Source organism: Nesoenas mayeri (assembly GCF_963082525.1).
Source record: "Nesoenas mayeri genome assembly, chromosome: 7".
Classification (NCBI taxonomy): Eukaryota; Metazoa; Chordata; class Aves; order Columbiformes; family Columbidae; genus Nesoenas; species Nesoenas mayeri.
The window spans coordinates 34,794,489-34,814,036 of NC_137551.1; positions in this window are offsets into that span (position 1 = coordinate 34,794,489).

Here is a 19,548-nt window from a genome sequence, read left to right on the forward strand (position 1 = left end):
CACTCCCACCCTTGGAGTGGGGTGAAAGGATTTAGGAGAGATCGACTATGGTAACAAGCCTAAACCCATCTATGTAATTCTAGAGCTATCTTCCCTTTTTGCAAAAGCACACAACCTTTCTTTGTGAACCACTTTGTGGTGTAAAACCTCTCTTGATTAAAGCACTGTATAAATGCAAGACTTTCGTAACTGTGTCCCTGACTGATGATGCTGTTGGTTCATCTGCTTCATCTGCTACTGCTCATGCTGTGATCTTAAAGGCTTTCCAGCATGTGATATATTTGGGTGCTGTTAGATTTATATCTGAGTTGAGATTTTTCTTATTGTTTAAGAGAGCAGGATGCCAAATTCCCACCAGACTGCTGAGAAAATAAGTTTTCTCATTCAAACAGGGTTCTTGTGTCTCAGCTGAAGGATTTCACTCAGCTAAAATCTTTCCAGTACAGAGACCGTCAACATATTTACAGTCAATGGCTGATGATCAGGTGCTGCTCTCACAGGTGAACAAGGTGAAAATGGGTGATAAAATTCCTTTCATTTAAATCAATATGTAAGGAATGGCTTGACTTTGCAACTTTTGAGGAGGAATGTTAGATTTCTTAGAGTCCTGTAGTGCCCTGCCCAGCACCAGCTGCCCTTCTGTATGTGAGAAGCTATATAATAAAGGTGCATGGGTTCTATCTTGTAAATTATGTTGATTTCTGTCTCTTAAACTAAGCTTAATATTTGGCTGAAATATTAGCAATATTCTTTGTAAAAAAAAACCAACTGGGCTTGCATGTATTACACTCTTGCTTGAGTGGAAAACTATGGAGATGGTCTGACTTATTTTCTTTCTGTAGAAATTATTTATTTCCTCTCTCCTCCGTGTTTTCATGTGGTCTCTGGAATCCCTAAAGACTCTCTATTAAACAGCAGCAGGCAAATACCATATCTTCCCTTAATCCCTGAAGCTCAGCAACTACATTACTTCAAGCACCTGGAAGGCAAGAACAGGTGGTGTCATTTTTCTTCAGCATCATTTTTTTTTCAGAGTTATTAATAACTAAAAAGGTTGATTTGTATCCTTGTGTTCTAGTTTTTTTTCAGCACTTCCAAAAGAGCCCAAGTTATTCAAAGTTTCAGGAGGGACTCTTGTCTCTTCCACAAAGACAATACTGGAGACAAAAGCAAGTCCAGAAACTATAACATTGGACCTGTAGGCAGATGGGATGCCAGATGGTTATTTTTAAAAAAAGTTATCATGGGGAAAAGGGGAGAAAGGAAAAGAATTCAAGCTCAGCTTCAGATTCATCTTCAACCTGCTGTGTATGAGGCTTTGAAAAGCATGATTCACTGTTCTCATTGTGAGAACCTGCACTAACTTTTGCTCCTGTACAGCAGAACTAATATGTGCATAAACAATGCAGCTACTTTCACTATCTGACAAGAATAAGTTATATATTAAGACCTGAAGATGACTTTGTTATACAGTCACCAACTTCATGAAGCAGAACCTGCTTTGAATAACCATGATTGTCCCACAGAGACATCTCACAGAGTGATCATTAAAATTCCTGGTCGCTTGCCAGTTGTCATAAAAGTTCTTTGTCACCCAGTAGAACTATGGTGCTGTGTAACTAAGCAGGCAAGGGTTTGTTTTCTGTATTATTTTCCCTGTTTTGTTCCCTTTGGCAGGTGCATTGCTGTTGAATGTACTCCTACAATCTTTAGTAGAACTTGATATCCTAAATCCGTTCCATGTTCATCTAATCTATGCCATGATTAGTCTTTGAAGAGCAGTACATGCCATGAGTGAGTAAATGTTTGAATAAAAGATTAATCAGAACTAGGTAAGATCAAGGCAACCAAAATGACTTGGCTTATTAACAGCCTGTTGATGTAAAATGCAGACCATGCTAAATATTAAATATGTTGATCATTCTTTCCAATTCGCATCAAACTAAATTCAACTTCAGAGTAAATGAATTAATTCAACTTCGTCTTAAATGATGATACTCTTATTCTAATATGTGGGTATTCCTAATCTTCCTCTCTCTCTTATTATCATTTGTATTTAATCTTCCATTCTTCTTGAGATGATAAATACTGTATGAAGCATCATAACAGAACACAGTGGCTACTGCTCCTGCTTTGTGCTAATCTGGTTGTGTGACCTTAGTGTGTTTCCCTGCAACTGCACAGAGACATCCCTTTTGTCCAATACTTCTGATCAGCCTTTCTCTAATTGTTTTTATTGTTTCGAAATTAATACTTAAAGGATTACAAAGTTGATTGCAGTGAACATGGTAGCCTAAATAGTTAGAAATTCTGTGAACTTCCCAATAACATCAGACCCAATTGCATGTTTGGATGCCTTACAACTTGCTACATCCAAGTTTAGGACATAGGCAAATCCATTAATATAGTGGTAGGAACTTATTTAGTTATAGGTACCTAGAGCTATTTCCTTTTTGGACTAAAGATGTTAACAGTGATTGAAAAAACCTAAGTCATGTCTTTAATTTGTTGTAAAAATAAACTGCTCCTCCCTACCTTTTATTAACATGATACCCAGTGCTCTTTCCAAAGTTCTATAAATGGTCTTGAAAAGAAAACCCTGAATCCGTGAAATGTGGCGGGTTCATTTAACATCTGGAAGTACTCTCATGGCTGTCTTCACTTCTTTCAAGACAGTGAAAAACTAGGCTGTATGATTTCTTGATATTCATACAAGGAGTGCCTAGTAGCATCATTGCTAGTAAATAAAAGATTAAATTTTCTACACTGGAGATTGATGTCTTAAGGTTTGGGTTTGGGCATTTCCTGAGGGCCTGTTACTAACACATACTGTTAGGAGCTATTTGTTTTCACTTCGTAACTAGAGGAGGCAATCTAATGCTCATTAGGTAATCTTTATTGGACCATCTCTGCTGTATTTGTACTGAATAGTACCCTTATTACATGCTTAGTTCCATTTATTTCATCTGTTAAAATTAGATATTTCCACTGTACTCAAAAAGCATCCATGTTCTTGGCTAGCAGGCCCAGAATTTGAAGCTAACTGCTAGAAACTCTTCCCAAAGCAACTTCTTATGCAGTTTATTATTTGCATCTCTTCAGGAACAAGGATTCACAGCACCTGTGGCACCAGTCCCCCATATGGAAATCAAGGGAAAGAACGCAGTGACTGTGGTTTTAAATGAAGAAAAAGAAAAACAGGTAAGAAAGTAAACATTCAAATATTTCAATTTTATTATATAAACCATGAAGATTTTAAAAGCTCCATGTTTAAATGGTCCTTTATGTATGTTCCCTTTAACAGTGTTGGAGTTTTTTGCTGGCTCTGGCCACTTTTTGGATCTTCCCTCATGGACTCTAAATTAAAGAAACAAAACAAAACAACAAACAGCAACAACAAAAACAAACGAACAAACAAATGAAGCAGAGAGAAAGAAAAATAAAAGAAACAGTTCTGTGCATTTTAACAATTTAATCCCTTCTTCTGACATTTGCTCTGTACTCCCCGGATTTACAGTCTACTGTTTCACAGTGCTGTACTGAAATACAAGATATACAGAAGAAATGGGACATTAGTGTGGTCACAGTTATGTGACTTGAAGAAATGGCTGGAAAAAGCAGAGCATTTCCAATTAAATATGTGAAGGAAAAAATAATTTTTCAGACACCTTTGTATAGAAAATGTCCAGAGGTTTACAGTGAAAGACCCTGTCTTTTTGTTAAATTCAGGTTTTAAATGTCTTCTTTTTTTTTTTTTTTCATTTTTCAGCTACACCAATGAATACAGAATAAAAGTGAAGACATTCCCTGCAGGTATTTCAAGGTAAAAACCTCCTCTGCATTTCAACAGATGTTCTGCATTCGCACAGCATGCAGCCCAAATGCTGGCACTGCAGCAGTGACTGGCGTCTTCTAGGAGCTCCTTTCCACATACATCACTCACCTAGATATCAACTTTACTTGTCACAGGTAAAAAGCTGATAGAAAACTCTAGTTTTTTTGCTAGATCCTGCTAGGATATATTCAAGCGTACAGTGTTTAATAATTATGTACTCTTGGAAAAAGTACCAAGATTAAATCAGCAAACTAGAGGATATTAAGCATAGGAAAAAAATACCCTGGGCAGAAAGCAAGCTTCCAGATGGACTTGACCTTCACAGCTGTGTCTTGAACCTCCTGCTTAGGTTGGACACTTAAGAAACTCAGTTAAGTTCATAGCGTCCATCAGATCCAGCTGATGCTCTTGTGTTATAGTTTAACTGGTGACCTGGAAGAGCGGCCTCCTTGGGTGCATGACCGATATCTAAAACAACAGGAACTTCCTATTTATCTGTAAATACTTACAGCTTTCTATGCTACGCTTGTTTTCTCCTGAAGAAACTGCAATAAGCAGATACCGTGGTGGTGTTTTAACCTTATAGTCAGCTGTAGACCTTGTCGTCCTGTCAAATATAACAGACTTCACCAGGTTTATGAGGAATTTCTTGCAATAATTCCTCCTGAAACGGAAGCAATGGTTCAGAATCTCACGACCGACTCTGTGAACTTAACTCATATCATCACTAAAAGAAGTTTGTTTGCAGAGATTTTCTTTGTATTTACTTTTCCAAACAAAGGAAATTCTTTGTCATTTACATTTTCTTGGGAGATTCATTTGTATATTTTTACTTTCTGTTTTTTTTGTTTATATGTTCTCTGTGAGGCACAGAAGAATATCCAAAACAATGTACAAACCAGGCTTTTCCTTCTCAATGACACGCAAGTCTCCAAAAGCATCTCCCGTGTGTGTGCACTTGGGGCTGCATTGTTTTGCTGGAATTCTATAGAAGTGCTCATAGATTCAGGTTTTCCATGTTTTGGGGTGTTTAATTTGATACAAATAGGTTAACTATCCATGTCCTTGCCATTTGCTTTGCTAAAACCTGAAGATACCTATTTCAAATTGAAAAATCTTAATGTATCACTTGAAAATACTGACTGACCAGTATAGTTTTGTCTTTTGCAGCTGCAATATGCTATATTGTCTGAAAAGTGAATGATTCATTAGTTGTTTTGACATATTCTCGTGACAGTTCCATATTTTTGTACTCTGCCAAGGGCTTACAGTGTAAAACTAACAGAAGCTTTCCTATACATTCAGAAAAAAAGCCTGGAAGGAAGTTCTTAGTGATTGCTCTATTTACTCTTGAATATGATGATACAAATACAGCATTTCCTAGCAGTGCGTGGGGTATGCATGTGATAAGAAAGTTTTTCCTGAGGCTCCCAGCTCAGTCTATGATCACAGCAGCATGGAAGGGATTGGGATCCTTTATCACATACAACCACTGCAGGGTTTTGTGAAGTAGTTCAACTTTGAATATGGACAAAATTATATTTAAAATGAAGATTTTTTTGGACAGAAGTTACATGAGCTAATCCTTATAAGTTATAACATATGCCATACCAAGTAGAATGTAATATATTAAAACTTTGGAAACCCATTAAGATCCGTGACATTTAACCCAGTTTAATTTTTTGAAACAGGATTCTGCTTTTATGAAATAACAGTAAATTCAGCTTTTCTAGCACTATGCCTGTGTGTAATAGAATCATCCGTTAGTGTGACTGATGATCCTCCAGGGCTTGAGGAAGGAGGTTCTAGCAATTATGAATCCTGATTTGTGAGCAAACTGGCATACATCAGGAGAGCCCGTCTCTAGCTTTGTATCCCATCATGTATTCCCATGCAAAGAGATGTGATTTAACAACCCAGAGCCAGAGACTTTGGTGCACATATACCAGTCAGATAACTCCTTTAAGCTGGGGTCTATCTCGTGTGAGGATTATCCTGCTGCAGACTTCTCAACTGCAGAGCATGGATAGGTCTCATTAATTCCTGGAAATAATATCATCCAGAGAGCAGAGCTTAAAGTAAAACTTTTACTAGGTTTCAGAGACTGAATTCAGTCTGGATTTGTGGCAGAAGTAACAACAGAATAGAAAAAAACTGTATTCGGTCTAGAAAAATGGTTGGTCTTAGTCAGTGGCCCAGTGCTGTATTTAGGACCAATGTCATTATGACCGTGTAACAGGGATTTCTGTTCCATTTTATTCCACACTGACCTGCTAATTAAAGGTGTTAAGCTGACAAAGGAAACCAGAAATTGTTTGTGAAAAAATGGGGTGTTGATGTCCTGTTAGGTGTGACTCTTAGGTGGTAAAATGGGATGGTACTGTACACTGAAAGGTACTGAAGAAAACGGATCCTGGAAGGACACAGCCCTAAAATAGAAAGAGAAATCTGGGTAGAAGTAGCTTAACTGTGTTACTGTTTTACTATATCTATATATCGCTAATGCTGATGTAAGTAGAAGCAATTGGCTGTGGCGCATTCCCATGGTTGGTGTCTCTGAAGGACTTAACTAGAGATGTTAAACAGGAGAACCCAATAGGTAGAAATATGGGAGAAGATACTTCTATGTAACAGTGGCATCTTGGCTTTGGTTATTCTTTTTTTCTCTCCCTAGTCTTGAAGTCGTACAAACATCAGAATGAGGTCTCTGAGGAAAGGACGCTGAACAGGGGATGACTGCAAGTGCGTGCCAGAGAAATGGAAGAGAGCGTGCTGGAGTCTACAAGTGGTTAGGAAGACGAAATCACCGTGGTGGACCACAGGTACAGCATTCTGGTTTGTGATATTCGGTTCCAGGTATAATGCGACCTCCTGTTTTCCATGATATTGCTATCTATGAAGTCAATAGGATTGAGGAGTTTTTAAGGTGTGTATAATAGCACAGTAGGGTTAGACACAAGTGAAATCAGTCTCAGTTCACCATCTGATCTGGCTTGATGAACATAGACTCAGTTTCTGCATATTCACTGGGCTGTAAACACGTTTAAACTCATTCACATGTAACTTTGATTCATCCAACAGAAACCTTCAAATTAACAGATATGTTCATTATAAGTGTATCCTTTTTAACTTATTAATTCTACAAGCAATTCATTATTTTATGGCATCATTCAGGAATTCCAACATGCCCTAGTCTACTGATTTTTTCCTTGGGTTGAAAATTGGACCAGGTTACTCCAGCAGTGAACTAGATAATCCTGACAGGTTCAGAGAACGACCTTCCAGAGGGCCCATCCTTGACCCACTTTAGCCGCTGAGGCACCATCACAAAATCCCTTGCCATTTCCCACCTGCTCTAAATAACACTAAAGGTAGAGCTGAGACAACAGTTTACTAGAAAAACATGATTACAGGTCCATTTTTCTTCATTAAATTAATGTTAAACATAATCTATTACAGAGGTTCAATTCAAGGAACAGATGGTAAATACAGGGTAATACAGATAGAGACTAAACAATACGGGTGACAGCTGATACATTTACACAAAGCTAGTAGGTGCTAAGTGTTCTTTAAAACTATGCTTAAATCATGGAATACAAAATTCTTTCATATATTTGTTTTTAAATTTGTTTGGATGCAAAGTACTTCAGTGAAACTGCAGGCTAATGGGCTCCCAAGACCACAGTCTGTGAATCTTCAAAATCCACTCTATTTAACATTTTGAAGATTTTATTTAAATTTCTGTTTTTACTGAGTTATAGCATCAAGCAAACAAATTGTGTGAGCAGGGAAGCCAAGTGGTCAGATCACAAGAATGAAAGCTGAGGCATCTGGCTTTTCCAGTGGGAGGAACTGCTGTCTTAGGGATAGTACAGCAAGATTTTGTTTGAATAAGAAAATAATTCAGTTTCCACATGATAAAGTATGAACTGCTGTGTGAAGCAGCATTCTTCCCACACCACAGCTGAATGTCTAAATATAGCCTGCATCAAAATCCTTTCTCATTCACATTGTTGATATCTGCTGAGTAGCTATTTTGTTTCTTATTATACCCATAGCTTCCATCGAGATCAACCAAAACTCTTTCCCATGGGGCTGGTGAGGATCCATCCAGTCCCTGGGATTTATGCAAACAGTTTAGGACCAACCTGCAAGAGAATGTCTAGAAAAATGGCAATAGAAAATCATACCCCCTACTTCCTTTTTTGGCTTGACAAGAAAGTGACAGAAATGTTCTTGTTAAAAACCTGATTTTTCTTTTATGTTGAAAGGTAATTTCCACACTTAATGTAAAAGAAACCAAACAACCTTTGGAGCCAGACTCAGCCAACCTACGTTCTGCAAGACCCTGTCACGGTGCTTTGCCACTGGCTGTGGGACTGGACCACAATGTCCACAAAATCATCTGCCAGATAGTTGGATCTTCCCAAGTACTGTTTGAGAACCATGATCTCAACCTCCCTTAAAGACATCACAAATGTGAGTCAAAGAGCAGCAGTGACTCAAACAGGGAAAGCTTGTCTTTTCTGATTTTTTTTCTCCTTTATTCTGCTCCTCTCATTTTCTCCCTTTACTCTCTTTCATCTCTTTGTGTGTGTTCTGAGGTACGCAAATGTATACATATAATATTTATACTTATGCAAACAAAAACTTTAGCTTTGAAAATGTTAAGTAGTCAAATATCTGGCGAAGAAAAAACAGTGAGTTGTTGTTATGCACTGAAACAAAATAAAGCAAGACAAAGAAACTCTAGATTTATTACAAAACAAAAACCTCAGGATAATGCCTGCAAAACAATGTACTTTAAGTACAGTAATAATTCCTTGAGGCAGATTAATGAGCCCCTTACGTGAGTTACACTTCAATAGTGAAATGCAACTCAATCTAGCAATGGGATGTAGCTCCAATGTTTAGAGCCAGAAGGCTCTGGCTAGAAAAATGTGCCTTTCTCAGCCACTGCAGAATCCAGAAATGTTACTCTGCAGCTATTAAAACACACAAGATAATGGAATTTTCAGTTATATATATTTTGAGTTAATGAGATGCCACATTCTTAGAAGAATCTATTATTTTCCAAAATACTTGCCATCCAGTGATTCAGGAAATTCACCTGGCTGAAATCTAACCCATAAGAAGAAATATTCGGTGTCTAGCTTGGTTGGCTCTCTGATTCCTGTTGCACAGCATGATCACAGATGTGCAAGGATGGAGGCACCCGTGGTGCTGGGAAGAGTGGGAGGGTGAGGCCGCGATACAACCTCCATGGGAGCATCCCTTATTTTTTCCTATACATATATATAACATCCACTGTTACAAAGAATAGATTCTTTCCTTTCCTTAACAGACTCTAGCACATATAATTTTGGCCAGCAGCTTGAATAAACACATCCCTTTGCATCAAGGCTGTATAAACATATTGGGTGCTGCCTGATCCAAGACACCTTTACTCTTTCTTAGGCGTTTGTATACTCCACTGCAAGATGCCTTGGAAACTTCGGAGCTTCCATCATAACTGTAAGAGCCAAATTCAGATATTTAATGTATAAATGCTCTTTCTTTCGCAATCTCTTCCTCTCCCTCTCATGTTCCACTTGGAAAGCAATCTTATCACCATTTATTTTATGTAAGCCCCACTTAAGAATGAAATAGGACTATCCTGGTCCTTGTTTATTTTCCTGTCCCATCTTTGTTTTCTGTGCTCTTGGAAGGCTGTTTATCCTGTTTTCCCACTTGGCATGGATTCAGTAATGGTTTTTTTTTTTTCGGTTGTCTCCAAGGCTACAATGCAAAAAAGGCCCCAGAGGAGTTGGGTACTTGACTGGAAAGACACCAGCACTGTGGAGGCCTTACTCCTCTTCATTACAGACTTAGCAGAAATACATTTTGCTGTGATTTTCAAAGGAAACTACAGGGCTGTAGGCACCAGCTTCCTATGAGCTGTCTCTAATCCTTTCATATGCATTCACCTCACGTAGATTTTTCCATAAGCACTTCATGACTAATTGTAAAGGTTTAAAAGACCGCTTGAGCTAGAGCTTTGCTCATAAGATGTGGTGCTGCTCACTGGTCCTGGTGTGCTCATGAGCTGTGGGAACAGGGACACTTGGCCATTGACCATCTCTTCTAACAACCACCAGCAGGAATGTGCAGTGTTGCTCTGGGAAATGCAGTCTTAAATGGAGGAACTGTTATAATTTAAATTAGACTAGAATTAGCCAAACAAATGGGCCAGATCATTTATCCAGTCTAGACTCTTTGTGCCATAGGCACAGTTTACAAATATTATAGCGATTAAGCCGGTGAGTCTTTCTGGATTTTCAAGTTGTTTTGAAATTCTCTCATTGCTAGGGTTAAGTAAAAATTTTGAAGATTAAAAAGATTTTTTTGAGGACATTCTTCTGAGGAAAAAAGTGTTCAGTTCAGGGTAGAGATTTTGCTGTTGGTAAAAGAAACCAGAGTGGGAGAGGAACCCAGATTTTGTAAGTAATTACTTATAGAAAGTAGAACAGATCCAAAAGAAGGTATCAGTCCAAACAACCTAGTGGTTGAGTATCAAAATAGTACTCAAAGGACTTAAACCCACACTATTTACAAGAGTAAATCTAACAATGGAGCAATCATCACCCCATTTCCTAATTCCAACAATTAAACCATCTTGGTTTAATCCCAGAAGCTCCTCTGTTCCTGCAGATAGACATTAACTCAATGATTGTGTTGTCATGGAAAGCTTAAACTGAGCACAGCAGAGATGGGATCCAGACACTTCTTATACTGCACATCCTAATAGGTCAGATGGAAACAGCTAAATGAAGAGAACATTTAAAATGTGTTACCAATGTATTGCCTTTGAAGTGTAAAGAGACCAAAACTAGAATTTAAAGCAGAATTACTTAAGAATTTAGCCAAGAGCTTATTTACACTATTATTAATGGTACCTTTAAAAGCACAGTCACACCCAAAATGAGCTTTGCACTGTGTATGCATATAGAAAGACAAATTTCCTGCCCTAAGAGCAAACAGCTGAAAAGAATTTATTTCCTTGTCTCTTTATTTTTGACAACAGTGAACACTTCAAATAGAGACACTGAATGTTTTATTTCAGTCTCCCGTGCTCCCTATGATATCGAGATGTACTCTTCAGTATAATTCCACCTCCATGAAACACAAGGAAACTTACTTATTTAGATTTACAGTTACCTGAAAAACTACTGATGATGCACTGACACAAATAATTGCTATCTGTCCTAATAACTTTCCTCTCAATAGTTTTCTTTCTGGTTGCAGCATTCTTTGAAATTATATGTTACAATGATAATTAATATGCATTTAATACAGTTTGAGCCATGAAAATTTCTGGCTACTTGGAAACTCTTCCCATTGTCCTGATTTTAATTAGACTATTTCACTTTGGACATTTCAGTAGATTTTATTGGAATACAATCTCATATTGGAGACATTTCTTATCAGGAGCTGAGAATCTGATGTTTTTTAGTTATTCCAAGAATAGTATTTGTCTTATATTCTAGACATTTCAGATGGTCATATCACCTTGATGAGATCCACTCAAGGATTCAGACACTCAAATGGGATTTTGGCAGAATTTAGGTGTCTAATTCCAATAATAGAATGCTCCACATTTTGTGTGGGCTACCAGGTGTCCAGAATTAATCACACTGGCAACTGGCCCATTATTTTGGTCCTGTTATTGTTTTTTGAAAATGAAAAGCAGACCTCTGCCCGGCCTGGGAGCAGAGATATGTGATCAGATGTGGTAGAACTACAAGGACAACCCAAAAGATCCTGTTTTAGGGGACAGCACTGTCAAACACTGCCCTGGAGAGGACTGGTTTACGCTGTGAACTTTTCCAGTCTAACTCCAGTTATGGCTCTGACCAATTTCTTCAGAATAAAATATTCTAGTGTTCACCAAGTTTTGCATATGTCAGATTTCTGACCAACTGCCCTAAGGATCTACCAGTTTGAGTTACAGAAGAAAGAAAAATCTGCAGGTTCACTTGAAGGTGGCAAGAATTGTGGCTCCCTATTTCATAGCCCCAGAGCTGTTGAAAGTGCATTAGCTGCCTCCTGCCTTTGAGGCATGGTTTCTTCCAAGGCTTTGGCTGGATAATATTTCTGTTATTATTTGCAAGATTGAAACACTGATTATAGAATGTATTAGAAAAAAAATCATAATGAGGCTACAAACCCCTTCTAGCTAAGCACAATTATGTAGAGCCAGTGAGCATATTTCTCCAAGAAACTTCTTTTTGCTTTGAACTACACTGGGCTTTTTTTTAAATATGATTTCTATAAGAGACGTTTGTTCCATGGTGGTTTTTTTTAATCCACAACTTCTGAGTATTGTGCTCATATTTTTGCGTTGAGATTTTCCTGCATACAGAGTGCCAGCCAAAAGCAGGAGCAGCATCGTGAGCAACTGTATCCAATGTGCTGTTGCAGTTGTGAGGAGTGAGGGGTGCTGGGCAAAGACTGAACACCCCAAAAAACACCCTTCCATCCCGGGGAGCTTTGTTGGCTCAGAAACACGCGAACGGTAGTTCTGTGGTGGGTCCACAAGTTGATGCAGAGACAAATTACCTTACCCAGTCGGCTCCCCAAATTAAAAACTGACTCTGGCAGTACATCAAGTACCCGAATTTGTTCCAGATTTAAGCAAATGCATGATGGCAGGTGTACACTGGAATTTAGGTCAGGCAGGCAAGAGAGATCAACAGCACAGAGCCACAGGCTTTAATTCTAACTAATAAAGAGATCGGCCAGGGGTTTAGTCCTGGCAATTGAAGTGGCAAACTGAGAATAATTACATGTTTGGAAAAACATCCCCTTGGGCATTCATAGTCAGCCCAGATCACTAGAAATGATTGTGATAAAAAGCATAATGAAATAGCCAGGTTGGTTGGTAGCAGCAAGAACATTTATTGCAATAATCACAATGTAAGCTCTGCGGAGAGATTTTGGGGGAAGATCAGAAGATTAATGAAGAACTGGTGTGTGGGAAAGTGCAGGTACTTAGATATTTGGGAAACTAGAAATTTTGAAATAAACCTATATAAGAAAAAAAAATCTGACACATTAGATTTAGCAGAGCACTCAGAGATAAATTTCTTAACATCTACAACTGAATGTCAAATATTTAAAAATACTTGTTTGGGAAGTTGCTGTTTACTTCAGGCAGGTGTTCAGTGATGCCTTTGCAGGAGCATGAAGATGTCTACAGAAAACTAAAGCACATAAATTTAAGGAAATACCCTTGAGGTTAAGTATCAGGGTGTAATGTAAATCATTCATAGCTGGAAATCAGTAATTAGTCATTCAGTGACAGAGGAGACAGGAAGCCTAGACAAAGTGTTCATTAAGAAGTTCTAGGCCCTTTTCAAACAGGCTGCAAAGTGATAACCAGAGTCATCGGCCGAAGAAAAGCCCACAGCACACCCAGTTAAGAAGAGCTTATCTTGCAGAAGTAGATTGTAAGTCAGAGAGTCTTGCAGCTGTGTGAATAAAGCTGTGTTCTCCATGGACCCAGAGGAAGCTAAACGAAAATATGAAGACATTGTCCATAGGTAGAGCTGCCAAGCTACTGTTCGGTGAACAAGGAGTCATCTGCTTCTTGGAAGATGTCCCTTGGCTAATGGAAGTCACTGAAGGCCATGAGGTCACTCGTTTAGGATCCTATGAGGCACACAGATTTACAGCACTGGGTTGCCACTGTTTAATATTGTACTATTATTCACTATGAGCACTTTGGGGCAAGGGCCACAGTGACCTAAGAACTTACATAGTGAATACTTATTACTTATGGGGCCCACATGCTCTCTGAGGGCTGCAGGAATCTGCTCCTGGAAAGGAACAAGGGGCAACGTTTCCAACTAAATATGGGAACTGGAAATGTACGAAGATACAATAAATGTAATTTGTGGTAATAAACAAAGCTGCATAAACCCCAAAAAATTATTTAAAAAAATTAATCTTGATGTTTTAACATGCTTAGAGGAGTTTTGTTACCTACCTCACTACTATTTTTTGGGGAACTGCTTCAATGAAGATTTTGTGTTTTGAAATACACAAACTGGAAGCCGCAATGAAACTAAAAGTCTTTACAAAAATAAATAAATACATTTAAATAAATATATTTATCACCCAAAGAATTTGTAACTTTTCAGGCTAAACTTTGGAAACAAAAGTAGCTTTGAAACACTGGGTTTAAAAAATATGCAAATTTTTTGTTTTAACCTGAAAATGAAAAAGATTATTAATAACATGTACACCATATGTAAGTTCCTTTATGCTGTTAAATTATTGCAGCAACTTGGTTTTGTAGGTTCAACCTATGCAATAAATATAGGGAAACATGATAGGCAAGTATTTCCTAGGGGACTGAGATGTCCGTTTGAATTTTCCTACTAAGGATGTTGAAGGATCAGAGAACTGTATTTTAGAGGTTTTTCCAGTAGAAAAGAAGCTGTATCCACTCTGACTTTACTATGTGTAAATAATATTGATAGGGCTTGACTCATGCTGGGAGAAGTAGAAAAGCTGAATGATGGTTCTTAGCAATCGAGCAAATTTAACCACTCTCTGTATTTGTTACCTGCAAATTCTCAGAGGGCTTACTTTTTCTTTTATTTTTTTTTTTTTATTTTTAGGGAAGACTACTCAAAGCCCAAAAGTGTTTGAATGATGTTAGTCGGCATTTATGTGCTAGAGAGACGGTGCTAACCACTGATGAGCTCCACTTCCTTACCCACCCCTAGAAAAGCACAAGGCAAAGAACTCCAGATGAGACCTGAGGGCATTTTTTTTTTGCAATGGGACTTACTCTGCTTCCCCCGAAAAAAGACCTACCCTAAAAATAAGCCCTAGCATGATTTTTCAGGATTTTTGAGGATGCTCGAAATATAAGCACTACTCCAAAAATAAGCCCTAGTTACAGTTCATAAAAAAAGTCAATTTAAATAGTGTCCAGGCAGCTATACATGTAAAAAAAGCAAGCACCTTTTGGAGCAAAAATTAATATAAGACTCCGTCTTATTTTCAGGGAAACAGGGTAATTATGGGCTTGTGTTGTAATTTGTGATAATTTTCTAGGAAGACAAGTCAGAAGGATCCAAGCGTGCTATGTATACACTGTCCACACGTTATAGAGAAGAGGAGAAAATGTATACAACGTTGAGGGCAAGTACAGTATACAAGGAAACTGCTAAATTAGGGCAAATGCTTATGTCAAGAAAGGGTTTCAACAGAGTGGAAAAGTGAGGGGAAGAAGATTTAGGAGACATGAGTAACTATCAAATGAATTTTTGGTATGTGGTCACTCTCGGAATAGAGTCAGTCAAATAGCTGATTTGAACTAAAGTCAGCCAGTTCTTGCTATATGAACAGAATAACAGTGAGGATCATTTTTACAGGCCAGGGGGAGGAAGTGAGATTATATATAAATCAACAGAATTGGAGAAATGTAATAATATAGAATTCTGACAGATGCCTTTTTAAAATACATTCACTTATTTAAAAGCCCTTACCAAAGCTGCATATAAACTTATAAGCTACCGAGAGTTTGAATAGGATGCTCTGGGGTTTTACTTAAAAAAATGTGCTGACATGGTAGGGTCATTTTTTTTTTTTTTCCATTAAGTTTAATGGTAGAATCAGAATGTACGTCCATGCAAAGAAAAATGTCCCATTTGTGAAGTCTGGTACCAGCCAGCAAACGAGATTAGGAAAATGAGAACTTAACATAAGGAAAAGGTTCCTGTTTTTCTCCCATAAAAATGAGTGATCAGACAGTCAGCAGCAAATGTGATGCTATTCTGGCAGATGCTAGAACTATCGCGTTGTGTTTACTATGGCAATGCAACGTTGTTGACAAAGCAGATGTAGTCGCATGGTTCAAAATGCAGGTTTGCTCCTGCTCTCACTGTGATGGGTGATATCTCCACTATCACTGTCCCTGTGCAAATGCCTTGACAAGGGTGAGGTAACTGATTTTCAACCTCTGACTCGACCATCTACCCGCACAAGCCCAGCTGATAAGGAATCACGTTGAAGAAATTACTTTTGCTACGAAGATAATAGCAGATAAGACAAGATGAAAGTTAATCCTTCACGAGGGAGGGAAGTTAATGAATTAAAACACTAGATAACACTAAGAAAATGTTGGCTCAAGAAAAATCTAATGGGTGGGCCAACAGCTTACCGAAGCAAAAATTAAGTACAGATATTTATAACCAGTATAATCTAGAAATTGCAGGGACAGAGATAAAACAACAACTAAAAAAAGACCATTTGTACCAAGATAGTGACAGAGGCAGAAAAACCTTCATTTTATTGGCTATAAAATGCAAATGTTGTGCACTCATGTGTCTGCCATCTGTAGGCCTGGCCGCCCACGGGCTGACTGTACAGGCAATCAAATTTTCACATTATGAATGATAAGAAAGCAATACAGTGGCAGCTCATGATGTGCTCTACCATGCAGGTGGTGTTTACAGATAAGCTCCTTTTTGGAATGAACACTTGAGGTCAAAATAATCCAGGGAGCTGTTTGAGCAAAGAGGCAAACAATATTAAAATAAATATGAGCTCACTGTAACCCTTGCCACTTAGGCCGTTGTGTTTATGGCAGTTTTCCCAAACAGAGCAGTTTCGCTTTGTAGTCATGCAAAGCACCTGCCACTTTTATAGCACAAACTCACACCTCAGTTTTCACACCAGTAATCTATCTGCATGCCCTCGTTGTGGTTACAGGTTGCATAGTCAAAGAAAAAAGCATTCAGATTTACCCCTTAATATTATTTTAATGAATTGCATCACAGAGAAGTAGACTGAAAAGGCATCTTGTACAAGCAAAAATCTGGTCTATTTAAAAGAAGTTATAAAAAAAATAAAGCACCATGTCTTTCATAAAGAGTAGTATATGTTAAACAGTTCATAGCTCTTACTACCGGAACAATAAAAAAATGAGTTTTATATTCAACCTTGATTTTCAGGCACAATTATGTGCTATTCACTACGATTTAGAGTAGACAGTCACCACAAAGATGAATTAGGACACACCAGATTTTCTAGGGTCAACTCTGCAATGTTATAATTCAATTTAAATACATGAACAATCTATAGAGTTGAAACAAATCATACCAGCTAGAGAGCTGCCTAAGTGAAGGGCCTTTGACTCTGAATACATGATTTAATGCTGGTTTAGAAGAGTAATATGCAATGGTACCAGAGGCTGGGCCCAGGTCCATTAATAATAGTCAGAATCTAGTCCTTCTAAAACCAAATAATTTTGAGTGTATTTTCTACTGTTTGATTCTGTTCAGGGCTATAATAAGCAATAACTTATTGTGATACCAGTTTCAGTGCAGGCAGAATGTATTCCTGGATCTTACAACTTCTGCAATGCATCCACCTTCCCAGTTAATTACTTAATTTTGTCCTAAGTTTTGATGTACTAGCCAAACTTAGCCCTGTACTGCTTGTTGAGGAAAGAAAACTTGTAGAAAACATTTATTTGGGAAAACAACTTCTTGTTTTCTGAATATAACAGAAAAATGAAAACCTAAAAATATCAGGCTTTCATCAGTATTTTTATAGAGCCAAATAGTACCAAGAGGGATTGTTACTCTGTTCAATGTAATTCAGTGCAAAGACCTGACTCTGCAAAATATAGACACCAGTAAGGACGTAGCTTATCTGATCAAAATCCTGTTAAAAATGCAGTGGCAAGACCCAGATGGATATTTTAATATACTTGTTATAAAAAATAAGTGCATGGAAATGATGTATACTAAACGCTAAGGAAGACATTTAGATCGTCTTCGTATGGAATAAAAATGGTAGGTAGCTGATGGTCACTGTTATTAAACACATCCAAGTTCTCAGTCTTGGGGAACCTTTACTGATGTTCTGTTTGGAGGCAGCAGAGGCAGGAAAAATGCACTTCCAGAGTTTTTAGTGATGCTATAAGAGATCCTCAAAGTTACTTTTTAACACAGATGGTACAGAAATGAAACAGTCTTGTATTTCTTTCTCATAATCGCGATCATTCACAGGGAATTTTATTTCCCAGGGTACTTCTCTACTTCTCATAAACACACATTTACATATAAATACATATATATAAAAGAAAGTATTTATGTGTATAAAAAGGCTATTTAAGACAGAGTGTTCAATATCTCCTCCAGAGGGCTTCCTGGGGGTTGCCTGCCACGCTTCAAGACAGAGCGTGTGGTGCACCGCCCCAGGGATTTATTTCAACTTGCACGGCAATCTACTGTGAAATTCTGATTTCTCAGTGCTCAGTGGCTGTTCCTGGCAGGAAATGAGTTTTATGAATGCTAACGATATATGATTGGAGCCCACTACACAGCTCTTTTCCCTCCAGCGGGGAAGAGGGTTCATCAGGTCTGTGCCAGCATCGCACGTCTCCTTCCCTGATCCTCACCACAGGTTTTGGAGAAGGTCAAAGTGCCTGTGTAGGATTAGCCTTGGGAGCAGCAATACCTGGGGCTTCTGGGACAGAAATTTCCCCATCCACCCCAAATACATCAGTGCAGAAGGGTATCTGTTACTGCCAGCAGGTTTCTCTTTACAACAGCAAGGTGAACAAAGGTGTTGGGAGGGAAGAGAGGGGAGCAACTGACATGGGTTCGTGGTTCCCCTTCGTAGGAAAGTATGATGGCAGTCAGCAGGGCTGCTGGAAGGCTGCTCACCTCTCCCAGAACAGACAAACAGACACACACAGAGGAGGAATCCTGCATTAGCACTGCACGTATGCAGAGGTGCTGTCCTGCTTGCCTATAGACAGGAGTAGCCTGGGCTGCTAAGTCAAGCCTTAGGAAAGGGGTTGAACACTGAATCAACTGAGTAAAGTGAATATAATCATCTCTGCTTCAACCCCAGGCAGAAAATACTGCCACGATATACAGACATCCTGGACCATTAAGATCCTACCTGAAAAGGGATGGTTATCCGGTAAAAGTGAAAGCATCAAGATACCAAATTTGTCTGATTTGTCCCCCCACAAAGCCTCCTGTCTGCAGCCAAAGTAATACCAGCAGACTACAGATATACACCAGGGGAATGGGTGAAAAACTTGGCATTATGATAGGAAGACCTTGACCTTAGATGCCAATGTTGTTACATTTGGTGGGCATCAGCTGTCACCTGCCACGCCCAGGCACATTTGAGTGGAACCTCAGAGGAAAAAAGAAAAAACAGAAGCACTTGTGAACTGAGCCAAGAAAGAGGAAAATGTAGGAAAAAAAGATCAAAAACTGGCAGTATCCTTTGGGTAAAGCTGTGTTCAGTCTACTGCTATTGATTTTTCATAAATACCCTTGTTAAGCTTATATTACAAATTTTACCTGGGTTTTCTCTGTGTAGATATTAAGTCTTGGGTATAAAGAGAAAAGAGATATATAATTTTCTTTCCCTTCCTTTTAATTTTTTTTACTGAATTATTAAAATAGCGTTCACCCTCAGGAAGTACCCATGAGAAAAGCGATTCATGTTGAACCAAACCACCTCTGCAGATCTTCTCAGGGGACACTGAGATTCTGTTTGGTGATCCTTATTTTCCTTCTGAGTGGTTTTGCAAACTAGTGGGCTGATTCACCAGTGGTGCAACCACCGTATCTGATGTACTGAGGTGGGAAGGTCAGGAATTATGGTGTTGAGCAAGCACGCCAAGTGTC